This window comes from Arachis stenosperma, chromosome 1 (genome assembly GCF_014773155.1).
Source record: "Arachis stenosperma cultivar V10309 chromosome 1, arast.V10309.gnm1.PFL2, whole genome shotgun sequence".
Classification (NCBI taxonomy): domain Eukaryota; kingdom Viridiplantae; phylum Streptophyta; class Magnoliopsida; order Fabales; family Fabaceae; genus Arachis; species Arachis stenosperma.
Genome location: NC_080377.1, coordinates 135,802,415 through 135,815,351, shown reverse-complemented (window position 1 = coordinate 135,815,351; position 12,937 = coordinate 135,802,415).

Below are 12,937 nucleotides of genomic sequence, written 5' to 3'. Positions count from 1 at the left end.
TGTAAGTCTGATAAAAAATAAGTTAGGTAAGTAATTTTAATTCATTTTATTTTAATTTATATATTAAAAATTTTATATGTATATTATTATGTTAAATTTGTGTTTGAATTGTGTTTGATTTAATATATTTTATTAAATTGTATTAGATTTTATTATGGTTGTTCTTTTGAGGTTATTTAAAACGTTGATTTGGGTTTGAACGTACGATCCAGATCCCTTGTGAAGCATCGTTCGACTTGTTCACGAGCCGAGGTGTCGCCGTCCGAGTTTTTCATGAGGAGGTAGGAGTGGTACTGATAAACCGCTATTTTATGGTTTATCTTGTGTTGAATTGAGTGGTTTTTATCACCTTTCTCCTACACCTGCTCATGTAATTATCATGTTATACGTTTGCCTTCCTGATTTAATACTATTAATTAAATTGTATATTTATACCAAAATATTTTTTAAAAAATTTAAAAAAATCTAAAAAGAAAGCCATATAAGAAGGAGAAGTATGAATCCTTCAAAGACAACTTTTAGAAGCAAAGGTGACTATGATTTGTGTTTTTGAAAAAAATAGTTTGATCATTAAAAAATAATTTTATCTTATAAAAAAATCATTTAATTATTAAAAAAAATTAAAAAAATTTTAGTAAAAAAATAATTTGTTAAAAGGTATTTTGATAAACAAAATTTAATCACAAAACAAAATAAAATTTTGCTAAAAGATATTTTATAAAAAATAATTTTTTAAAAAATGAGTAAAATTAACGTTAGTCAACACAAAAAATTTAAAATTAATTAAAAGGTGAATTTTTTAAAAGTTATAAAAAAGGGAAGTGTATCTTTTACAAATAAAAAAGAGGAGAGTAGTATTTTAATATCTCTAAAGAGAGAAGTGCAAATTTTTCAAACTTAACGGCTAATATAAATAAAATTTTACATTTTCATAAAAGAAATTACACACCTATTTAATTACGTAATGTCATATATTAGTCTTTGAATAAACTAACTTGGGTTGGTCGAGTGGTCAGCTCACTCGTCCGTTTAAGCAAGTGTCGGGTTAGAGGATACCGTAGGCAACAAAATATTAGTCTTTGAATACTTATCTAAAAAAAACGAATATAATTAAAAAATTGTATAAAATATTTTATACTGACTATATTAAAATTAAACTCATGAAAATAACAAAATATTACTGAAAATTTTAAAACATGATAAAAAAATTCTATGAAAAGTAAATGGCAAATGTGAATGCACTCCATAAAAAATATAGAGTATAATACTCTTTAAAAAATGACTTATTATTATTAGAGATAATAAATAAAGTAGTCGATTATGGATTTTTGTTTATTTTTGTTATTTTTTTTGTTAGAAAATATATATAGCCCAGTTTTGTTTATTGGTAAAGAGTGTTTAAGGATGAAAATTATTTTAAATCGGCTTATTTTAAACTTATTTTCAAAGTAAATATATAGAAACAATTTACTTTGTGTTGGGATATTTTTATTATGTTTTTAATTTTTATAGAAAGTTTTTGGAACAATTTTGTTGTTTACTGATGAGAATATTAATTATTTATTGTATAGTAATGATGAATAAATATAAAATTGAATAAAATGACAGAAAGATTTAATAAATAAAATAATTATCTATAATAATAACTTAGAAATAACTATGTAAATATCAAATAGTCAAGATAATAAGCATTTTAGTCTCGTATCATAACTCGCACTTCTTTTGAATATTTGCGGGCCGGGAATTATCCGTAACGGAGATGCTAACAGGGAGCGAAGATGAGGTACTTCCGACTCTATAAAATTCCCACAAAAAAAATTTACTTAAATGCTAAAATATATAAGTTATGTAAGTCTGATAAAAAATAAGTTAGGTAAGTAATCTTAATTCATTTTATTTTAATTTATATATTAAAAATTTTATATGTATATTATTATGTTAAATTTGTGTTTGAATTGTGTTTGATTTAATATATTTTATTAAATTGTATTAGATTTTATTATGGTTGTTCTTTTGAGGTTATTTAAAACGTTGATTTGGGTTTGAACGTACGATCCAGATCCCTTGTGAAGCATCGTTCGACTTGTTCACGAGCCGAGGTGTCGCCGTCCGAGTTTTTCATGAGGAGGTAGGAGTGGTACTGATAAACCGCTATTTTATGGTTTATCTTGTGTTGAATTGAGTGGTTTTTATCACCTTTCTCCTACACCTGCTCATGTAATTATCATGTTATACGTTTACCTTCCTGATTTAATACTATGATTAAAAACTTACTTCCAGAGCCTTTAAATTGTAGATTTTTATCCATCTCTATATCATTCGATGCCGTGATCTGTGTGTTAAATGTTTTCAGGCTTTACAGAACAGGAATGGCTTGGAGAATGGAAAAGGAAGCTTGCAAAAATGGAAGGAACACAAAGAAATGATGGAGCTGACCAGTGAGACATGACACGCACGCATGGCCGACGCGTGCGCGTGATTTGGAGCATTCCATAGCGACGCGTACGCACACTTGACGTGCACCCGTGATTAGCACAGAGGATGAGCGACGCGTACGCGTAACTGACGCGTACGCGTGACAAGGAGTTTTCACAAACGACGCGCACGCGTGACCTACGCGTACGTATGACATGCGCGACATACAGCAGTTGCAGAAAATCACTGGGGGCGATTTCGTGCCAGTTTTAGACCCAATTTTCGGCCCAGAAACACATACTAGAGTAAGGGAACAGCAGAGACTCAAAAGACATTCTCATTTTGCATAGTTTTAGTTTTAGTTTTGAATCGAGAGAGAGATTTTCACTGCTTCCTCTAGGTTTTCTTCACATTCATAGTTCTTAGAATTTTACTGCTCTTGCTATTGACTTGGATATTGAGAAGAGTTACTACCTCCCTTGAAGTTTTATTTATTCCAATTTGTTTCCTTTGTCCCTTACTCTTCCATATCCTTAATCCTTATTCAGAGTTACAATTGGATTGTTTTTGGAATTTATTAATGCAAAGAACTATTTTTACTTTTAATTGATTTTCCGTTATTGTTCATCATATCTCACTTTTATTCCTCTCTTAACTCTGTGAAAGTTATATTCATGTCGATGGAGTAGAACTCCCACTTGACTTGGGGGGTGATTAAGAGAAGACCCTTGAGTTGGAATGCTCAAGTGATTAGTTAATTTGAAAGTTATTGGATAATTCTCTATTTACTAACGTTAATTCTTCCCAAAGGAGAGGATTAGGACTTGCAAATAAAAATTAGCTCAATCACTTGACTTACCTTTATTTAGTAAGGGTTAACTAAGTGAAAATAACAACCTCTTGAAGCTACACTTGAGAAATTCCAACAAGGATAGAACTTCCAATTAATCTACCATCGGTCAAGGCTTTTTATTTGATTATATAAATTCTCAACCACTTATCTCTTTGTTCTTCAACTCTTAAAAATCCTTAAAAAACCTCTTATCAATAAAATAGCGCTCTTTTGTTAGCTCGTTAGGAGACGACCTGGGATTCATACTCCCAGTATTTTATTTCTAAATTTTGTGACAACTCTTTTAAATTGATACACGGTATCTTCATTGGTTAAGAGCTATACTTGCAACGTTGTTTTCTCTTAATCGATGATTTTCCGTACGTCAGGTACCTGCAAGAGACTCCTATGCTTAAGTTAGCAAGGATTTTAAGCAGATTTTTAGTAGATTATAATGTGAATATACTTAAGGGGTGTCAGTGTATTTATAGTAGAGTTGATAACCACCTTTTGGGGTAGTTCCACCTTTATCGGTGGATAACTATTCCCTTTATCTTGGGAGTTTGTTGGAATCTATCTTTTAGTGGAGATAGAGATAGTGGGAGAGATTTGGGGAGACAGTTACTTATTTGGATATGTAAAACTGCCCTTTTTCATCATGTCCGACCTCTTTAAAGAGGTCGGGTATGTGGTAGAGGCCATCCTCTTAGGTGGACATTTCATCCTTATTGGGCCTGACTTTTGTGTTTTGGACCAGGGTATAAACAGTTCCCCTACTCGAGGTCGAGCTTTACAAAGTCGGACACAAGCAATTAGACGACCAAGCCGAAATGTTGAGTTATGGAGAAGTTGTTTAGTAGTTTTAAGATGTGAGGCCAAGGAAGTTGGTCGACTCAACATGCTTTGAATAATGTAACGTTTTCGTAATGTTACTCCGTAACTATTTGTGCGCTTCTTTCGTGCGCTATCATTTTGTTGTAGGGTAGTTGTTACTTTGTCGTATTGCAATCTGATATTACAAGTCGTTTTTATGTTCTGTGCAAATTGCTTTGTTTAATATGACTTATTTTTTACCAAGTCTTTTTTCTAGAACTGATTTGTACAACTCGTTCTTTCCGAGTTATTTAAGGCTTGTAGGCTTTGTATGACTAGTTTTAGCACGTCTTGCTTAACCAGAAAATATTTGTTGTCATAATTTCGTACAACTCGTTCAGTTTGAGTTGTTTTGAGGATATTTGACTTTTTTTAATACAAATCCTCTTTCTGAAATTTATTCTTATTTTGTACAACTCGTTTTATACCGAACTATTTTGAAGATTGTAGATGATTATTTCTTGATCGGATTTCATGCATCTAGTTTAGTTCGAGTTGTCTTGCAGCTTAAATGACTTATTTTAATACAAATTATATTTGAAACTAATAGTACAGATTTCGTACGACTTGTTTTGATACAAATCGTTTATTTCAAAATTCGTAATTATTTCTAGAATAACTTTGTTTAGCTCGTTCGATACGAGTAATTTTAAGGTTTTACAATTTGTTTTATTTCAAATCGTTTAATTAAAACGTGACTATTTCTTGATCTAATTTCATGCAATTCGTTTAGTTTGAGTTGTTTTTAGGGCTTCACAACTTGTTTTACAACTTTTTACTTTGAGTCCTTTTAAAGTATTGGATCATCTTTATAGTCATCAGACTTCATTGCTTTATCCATCACGCCCTTACTCGAGGTCGAGATTTATGAAATCGGACTCGAGCAACTAAGTGGATAGGATTATCGAATGAAGCCTTTCAATGATTTGTTCAACTCATTTAATTCAAGTTGTTTTTAGAGTGATAGAATTTTATACGACTTGTTTTTAATACAAATCGCTTAAAACATATGGTCATTTTTACTTGATTTTGTTCAACTCATGAGCTTGTGTTGTTTTAAATCATCAAGCCTTATTATAACCATTCGACACCAATTTGAACCTCATCGCTTTATCTGAGCGACTATTTAAAAAGGTCAGCTCGTGATTTTTTCGCTTTGTCAAGCATAAATTGGCGCCTTAGGTGAAGGGATTATATGCTTATTCCCTCCCCTTTTAAATTTTTACAAGGTTGTTGTCATGGCCCAGACCAAGTCATGACTGACGCTCAAGGGAGAAGTCACTCAGCAAGCCAAACGACCAAATTTTCAGAAAAACGGACAAAATCTCCTAAGTTTCTAGGACCTTACCAACATAAATGTTAACTCCATGTATCAATAATAAACATCCATTTCCAAGGACAACAACAACAACACATTCCAATCATATCTACAACCAAATATATCCAAAATACGCATCATATATATATATATATATATCAAGTTGATAACTAGAGTATATGGTTAAATCCATAAGTCTTACATAACCAAATCATAATTACTACCTAAACAGTTCAAGATTCAAAATAACATAACCCACACGAGGATCCTGCCTGTGACATATGGAGCATTGACATAATCTAAATTTTGAGCAAAAGGTTCCATTACATAATTACTTAGCCCTTGGAAAGAAGAAGGGCTCACCAAAATGACTAAGATCTACTGAGGGACAGGTGGAATAGAACCTGGAATGACTCCTGTATCTGAAAAATATGGGAATATAATAGGGTGAGTTTTGCGACTCAGTGAGCAAATATTACATCTATAACCCACACGAGACAATACAGAGTTTACCTTGAACATTATATTTCCTTTCAGAGATGAGAAATTTGTATTGATTAACTATGCAAACAAATAGATAAGTAGTTAAGCGGATGAACTGAAATGAGAGTTCTCATTCCAGAAGTCAAATCAAATCAAATATTACACACCTAGGGCGGCTCCACCTCTAAGGGTAGCCCTTTCCTCTAGTGTGCCCATACGGTATAACAGATCCAACGTGTGGCCTACACGTTAGGCTAGCAACGTCCCTGCTAGCTGATGTCTGAGCCAGATGCATCTAGGTTAACGTCATAACCGCCGTTAACTACAGTTTTCTAGTCAGAGTCTCCCAAACCAATCCAAACCAAATCACTTATAAAATTCTCTAATACATATAACATACTCCTAAATTCCATAGCAAATCCAATATATATATAAGATTGCATACTAAAATTTAATTATTTAAAATGCAATAAAGTCAAATAAGAAAACATGTATGCTTTACAAAATATATAAATATCGCCTCGTGTGTATTTTTATAAAATTATAAGTTTCACAAATCAATATTAATTTTCAAAAATTCAAAAATCACAATAATCAAATATTTTCAAACTACAAAAATAATAATTCAACATAAATATTGATAATAATATATTTAAAAATAATTATAGACATAATATCCACTCACAACTTGATTCCAAAGAATCGGAAGCAACTCTGAGCGCGACAACGAGCTACCAAATGATGTCCAATAATTCTACAACTCTAGAAATATGACAATAATGATATTTGTGAGCTACTAATATTGTCAATTAACATAATCTTACTCACCTTGACAAAAGTCCCAAATTTTCTAACCCTAATAACCCTAATTCGCATTTATACATACCCATAAATATAGAGATGACAAAAATTGGAAATATGGCTAATTATTGAGTCAAAGAGTTACCTTGAAGTCTCAATAATAATTGGAACTCAAAGTTGAATGCTTCCTTCACTCATTAAGTTGAAACTCCATGATTTGGAGATTTTGAGAAAATGAGATTTTGAATAAATAGGGATAGAATAGAAAAATAAAAAGAAGTAAGATGATGAAGATGAGTTTGATGATGGTATGTAATTACAAGAAGAAGAGATGGAAATATAGAAGAGATTAAGAAGATAAGAGGGATGAGAAAGGAGAGAGATGAGATTAAGAAAGGAAGGAGAAAGGATGGGGTTCGGGAGCCTTCCTCCAGGAAATAAAGGGGTTAATGGGGTCACATGCTTTTCACGTGCCCCTCCTCTTTTCTTTTTTTTTTTTAGTTGTAACAGTTGTCATCCTTGTTATGATACAACTCATTTTTTTTCGAACTATTTTAATTGGAGAATTGTTTTTACGTTTCGATTTTGTTCAAAATATTTACAATCCTTTCTTTCTTTTCCAGCTTGTTTTTGAACGAGTCATTTGGTTGAAGAATTCTTTTTCTTGTCCCTTTTAATTTTTTACAACTCATTTTATATTGAGTTGTTTCAATTTTGCTTAAGTGATTCATTTTGATACAAATCTCTTTTTAATGTTTTGCTTTGATGATTTGTTTTGATACAAATTATTTTTAAAGCTTTGCTCTTAGGTTGACATGACTTGTGTTTGATACAAGTTTGTTGAAAATATGATTGACTGACACAACTCGTTTAAACCGAGTTGTCCTTATGTTATGGTGGATGCTAGAATAAGTTTTTTTTTGGACAACTTGTTTTTGTGAAGTTTGTTCCATTTTATACGACTTGTTTTTAATACAGGTTGTTTATTTTTAGAACTTGTAGAGATGAGCTCGTGGCTTGGAATTTTGTATGATTTATTTGTTACTCGTGTGAGTGATAAATCACTATTTTATGGTATATTTTGTATTGAATTGAGTGGATTTTATCCATTATTCTCACACTTATGCATATAATTTGCATGTTTTACATTTTCCTTTCTAATTTTGTGCTATGATTGAAAACATATTTTTTTGGCCTTAAATTTGTTAATTTTAATCTTCTCTTATTACCATTCGATGTTGATATGTGTGTTAAGTGTTTTCAGGTTTTCGAGGGTAGGAAAGGCTTAGAGGATGGAAAAGAAGCATGTAAAAGTGGAAGGAATACAAGAAATCAAGTATTTCAGAATTTGGTAGCGACGCACACGTGTGGATGACGCGTACGCGTGACTGGTGCAGGAGACAAGCAACGCGCACGCGTGGATGACACGTACGCATGACCAGGAATTTCTTTAGCGACGCATACGCGTGACAGAGCGTCATGTGCTGCAATTACAGGAAACATTGGGGTCGATTTCTGGGCTGCTTTTGACCCAGTTTTAGGCTCGAAATACTGATTAGAGGCTGCAGAGTAAAGCTGGAAGTGGGAGAATAATCATTCACACTTTCATTCACACACATGAGGTTTTAGATTTAGTTTTCTAGAGAGAGAGAGAGGCTCTCTCCTCTCTATAGGTTTTAGGGTTTTTAGTCTTGTTCCTTCTTAAATTCAGGTTCAATCTTCCTTTAATTTAGTTTTTTCTTACTTTTATTTGTTCTAGCACTTTAGTTATTTACTTCTCTCATTGATTTTTTTATTTTGCTAATTTAGTTTATGAGTTCATGTGTTACTCTCAATTTTCATTAATGCAATTTATGTTTCACGTTTCTTATTGTTCAATTGCTTTGTTATTGTTATTTCTTTGCTTTGGTTAGTTTTAGATTTTGCTATGTCTTGTTAGTTTTCTATGTTTTTATGTTATGCCTTCCAAGTGTTTGATAAAATGTTTGGTTGGATTTTAAATTATATTTTTATGTTCTTAACTTGGATTGATCAATTAGAGACTCTTGAGTTATCAAAATTCTTTTGTTGATTGGTGACTGAAAATTGCTAGTTGGCTTAGACTTCACTAAATCTAGTCTTTGATTAGGACTTGTGAACTTAAGTTGATTTTGCTCACTTGACTTTCCTTCATTGTTAGAGGTTAACTAAGTGAAAGCAAAAGGCAATTACCATCACAATTGATGATGATAATGAGTATAGGAATTCTAATTCTCAATCCTTGTTAGGACTTTTCTTAGTTGTTATTTTATTTCCTTGTTATTTACATTACTTGTCTCTTATCACAAAACCCAAAAATATATTTTATCATAACCAATAATAAACACTTCCCTGCAATTCCTTGAAAGACGACCTGAGGTTTAATACTTCGGTTGATTTTATTGGGTTTGCTTAAGTGACAAACAATCTAACCATTGATTGAGATTTAATTGTCGGTTTAGAACTATAGTTGCAACGCGATAATTTTGTGAAAAATCTTTACTAACATTTTTTCTTCGTCAGTGAGTCGAGTTGTTAAATCATATTTATGCCTCGATGGGCATATTTAGTTAAGTTACTTTTGTGACTTGTTTTAAACACAACTTTTTCAACCTGTTTGGCCCGAGTTGATTCGAGGTGTTCTTTTCCAATTCGCGTATGTAACTTCTTTCCACCAATTGGTTTCTCGTCGCTTTATCCGAGCGATCTTTATAAGATCGGCTCGTGATTTTGCAATTTGTCGAGCTTCAACTGGTGTGTTTTAATTGTAGAAAATTAATTTCCATTAGAAATTTTAGTATCTCCTTATATTGGAGACGTGTCGCGACCTAGGCAGTTCTTCACCCTTGAGGTCGGACACTTTATAGTATCTCTTTCCTAAGACTTCAGCAAACTTGTAGTGTCCTACCCAGTTTGCTGTCAACTTCCCTTCGCCCGACCTCAGTAGCCCGATATTATTTCTTATCAGGATGAAGTCTTTTATGGCGAGTCTTGTCGTACCTCATAGCCATCCTTTGTCTCAAAACCTCTTTTTTTATCCGAGTTTGCTCTCAGATTTCTAGAAGGAGGCCAAGCTCTTCTCTTTGAGCTTGAATGTTACCAACTTCGTTGTAGAATTTCTCAAAGCTTCTTCTCTTATCTGAGTTTGCTCTCAGATTTTTGAAAGGAGGTCGAGTTCTTCTTTTGTGCTCCGATTTCATTGTAGAATGTTGCCCTTGATTTTTGTTTATTTATGTCAATACAAATCATGGCTTCTGTGCCATATATATGTTGAAAGGGAGATTCTTCGGTGGTAGCTTGAGTTGTTTTATATGCTTATAGCATTTGTGTGAGCTCTAAAAAGTCAGTCAATAGAAGTCAGCTCGTAACACCTTTTTGCCGGTGACCTGCCCCCAGATGAATTTCACAAATTTCACTATAGGTTTCATCTAGAACCTCTTGTATTCAAAGTCAGGACGTACTTTGATAGAGTTGTTGAGATTCCTCTTTTATAGAGAATATTACAAACTGAGATGTAATGATGAGCTTCTTTCATTAATCTCCTTGCCTCTTTTTACTCTTGAGGAAGGATGTCAAATTTGATATATTCAATGCTTGGAGTCATCCATTCCTAGATTGTGAGGATGTTTATCTTGTTTACTTCTTTTGATACTGAAGATTAATGTAGTGTTTCTTGAATCGGAATTTTATTATTGTCCCAAGCTTTGTACTGGCTAATTTGGAGAGAGCATCAGCTCGGTCATTCTGCTTTTGGATTATATACCTGACCTTTCCCTCTTCATTCTTGAGGATGATCCCTATCCCACTACCCACTTTGTTTGATGATCCATCTCTTAGTGGTGGAGCTCCCTTTTTGCTTTTCCATATATTCCACAAGGAAGTCGGCCAAGTATTGCAATTTGATGACCGTCCGAGTTTCATACTTCAAATTGAATTCGGACAGCTCCACAGCCCACCATAGGATCTTCCCTACAAGATCATTTTTTTTGGAGGATATGCTTCATGGTTTGATTAGCTTGGGCTTTGATGGTGTAAGCTTGAGAGTGGGGTCACGATCTCTGGGATGCCAAGACCAAAATATATGAAAATTTCTTAATTTTCTAATAATTGAGCTAAGCTCCTTGTAGTTCCATGTTGGTGAAGTAGGTGAGCTTTTGCCCATTGTCATCTTCTCTGAATAATACAAAGGCTACTGCTTTGTCAGCCACACGTAAATATAGAAAAGGCTCTTCTTCTATTTTAGGTCGGGTAAGAATTGAAGGTTGAGGCAAGAATTTTATGAATTTTTAGAAGACTTGTTCAAATTCCTGGGTCCATATGAAGTTGTAACTCTTTTGTAGTAAAACGAAGCTAGAGATGTAAGTATACTATTTAATTGTTGAACCTCCTTTCAAGCAGGTCGGGTTAGCTTCAATGTCCCCCTTTGGGTAAGCATGAACCCCATGTATTTCCCTATTTCTATGATGAAGTGCACTTTGTGGGATTTAGCTTCATTCCATGATGTTTTATGGTTTAGAATACTTCTGTCAAGTCGGATATGTTGTAGTAGTTCTTTTCCAAGTCTTAATGACTTTGTTGGAATCCTTTCATCTTGTTGTCGGCTTTTCTTAGTCCAATTTTGCCCCGATGTCATTTCGGGTCAAGACAAGGTCGCCAGTTGAGAAATTTCTTTGTATGACCTTTTCATGGCCATTTTTGCTTGGAATATTGTTCTTAAAGTCGTATCTCGAGAAAGAGATCGGACTTTTCTTTTTAAGCTCTAAGGTTATCTAACCTCGTTGTAAAGTCTGACCCTTAAAAGAGGTTGAATTTTTTTCATGAGCTCTACAAGAGGTCAGATTTTTATTTTGGCTTAATTTATTTGCCCCATTTAAGGTTATTAATTTAATGTCGTAGAAGGGTAGGTAAGATGATTCCCATTTGTGAAGTTGTCTGATGTGTCTATGATTTTATTTTAAGCTCAAACGTGCTGACTTCTTTGCTTTCGAGGTTGCTTAAGATGAAACTTTTATTGTAGCATTTATGCCCCTATTACGAGGTATTTCACTTGTCTCAGTGTTTAAGGAAACGACCAGAGTAAGTCTAAACCCCATTTTGCAAAGGGTCATGGTGGGGTGATGCTAATGAGCTTCTTCTAGAGGTGTTAGTGAGAATTTTCATGTAACTGACAAGGCAGGCACTTATTCTCAAAGTCGATCGCATCTGTTGTAAAGTCGGCCAATAAAAGTTGGCTCGTAGCATCTTCTTTGTCAGTGACTGAGGTCAGAATTTTCTTTGTAAGTTTTGGAGGTTCTTAACCTTATTGTAGACTATGAACTTTAAAAGAGGTCAAATTTTTCTTTGTGAGCTCCAAAAGAGGTTAGAATTTACTTTGTAATTTTGGAGGTTTTCAACCTTATTGTGGAGTCTAACCTTTAAAAGATGTCATATTTTTTTTGTGGGCTCTAAAAGAGTTCAGAATTTTCTTTGTATGCTTGGAGGTTATCTACATCTGTAGTCTAACATTTAAAAGAGGTCAGACTTCTAAAAGAGGTCAGATTTTTCTTTATCAGCATGGAGGTTGTTGACCTCTTTATAGAGTTTAACCTTTAAAAGAGGTCGAATTTTTCTTTGTGAGCTCTAAAAGAGGTCAAACTTTCCTTTTTAAGCTTGGAGATTTTCGACCTCATTGTAGATTCTAACCTTTAAAAGAGGTCGGGCTTTTCTTCGTGAGCTCTAAAAAATGGTCAAATTTTGTACAGTCTTCTCTGACCTGGTAGACCTCTTTGAAGTTACTGAGATGGTTATGTGGATCAGTAGATCCATCATAGGAATCCATGTTACGGTGCTAGAAATTTCTTAGGACCTTTGCACGCATGACCTCTTTAGAGAAAAGATCGTCCCCTCTAAAGAAGACTAAGTCTTTGTCATCTCGACATTCTTTTTCCCTTGGTTCAGATTCTAGTTTTCTTAGTTTATCTTCAATCTCTCTTCTATTGTGCAGCTCTTTTTCGGAGTTGGCTCTCCAATTCTCTTTGTCGTTCTAACTCATTTATCAAGGAGTCTCCATTTTTTTATCCGAAGTTGGATACAATTCGTCCTTCTAGATGTTGATCATCCACCATTATCAAAGGTTGAGCTCCAGGTCCCTGGCAACGGCGCCAATTTCTGAGGGTTACCTAAAACGTTGATTTGGGCCTGAACGTGAGGTCTAAATC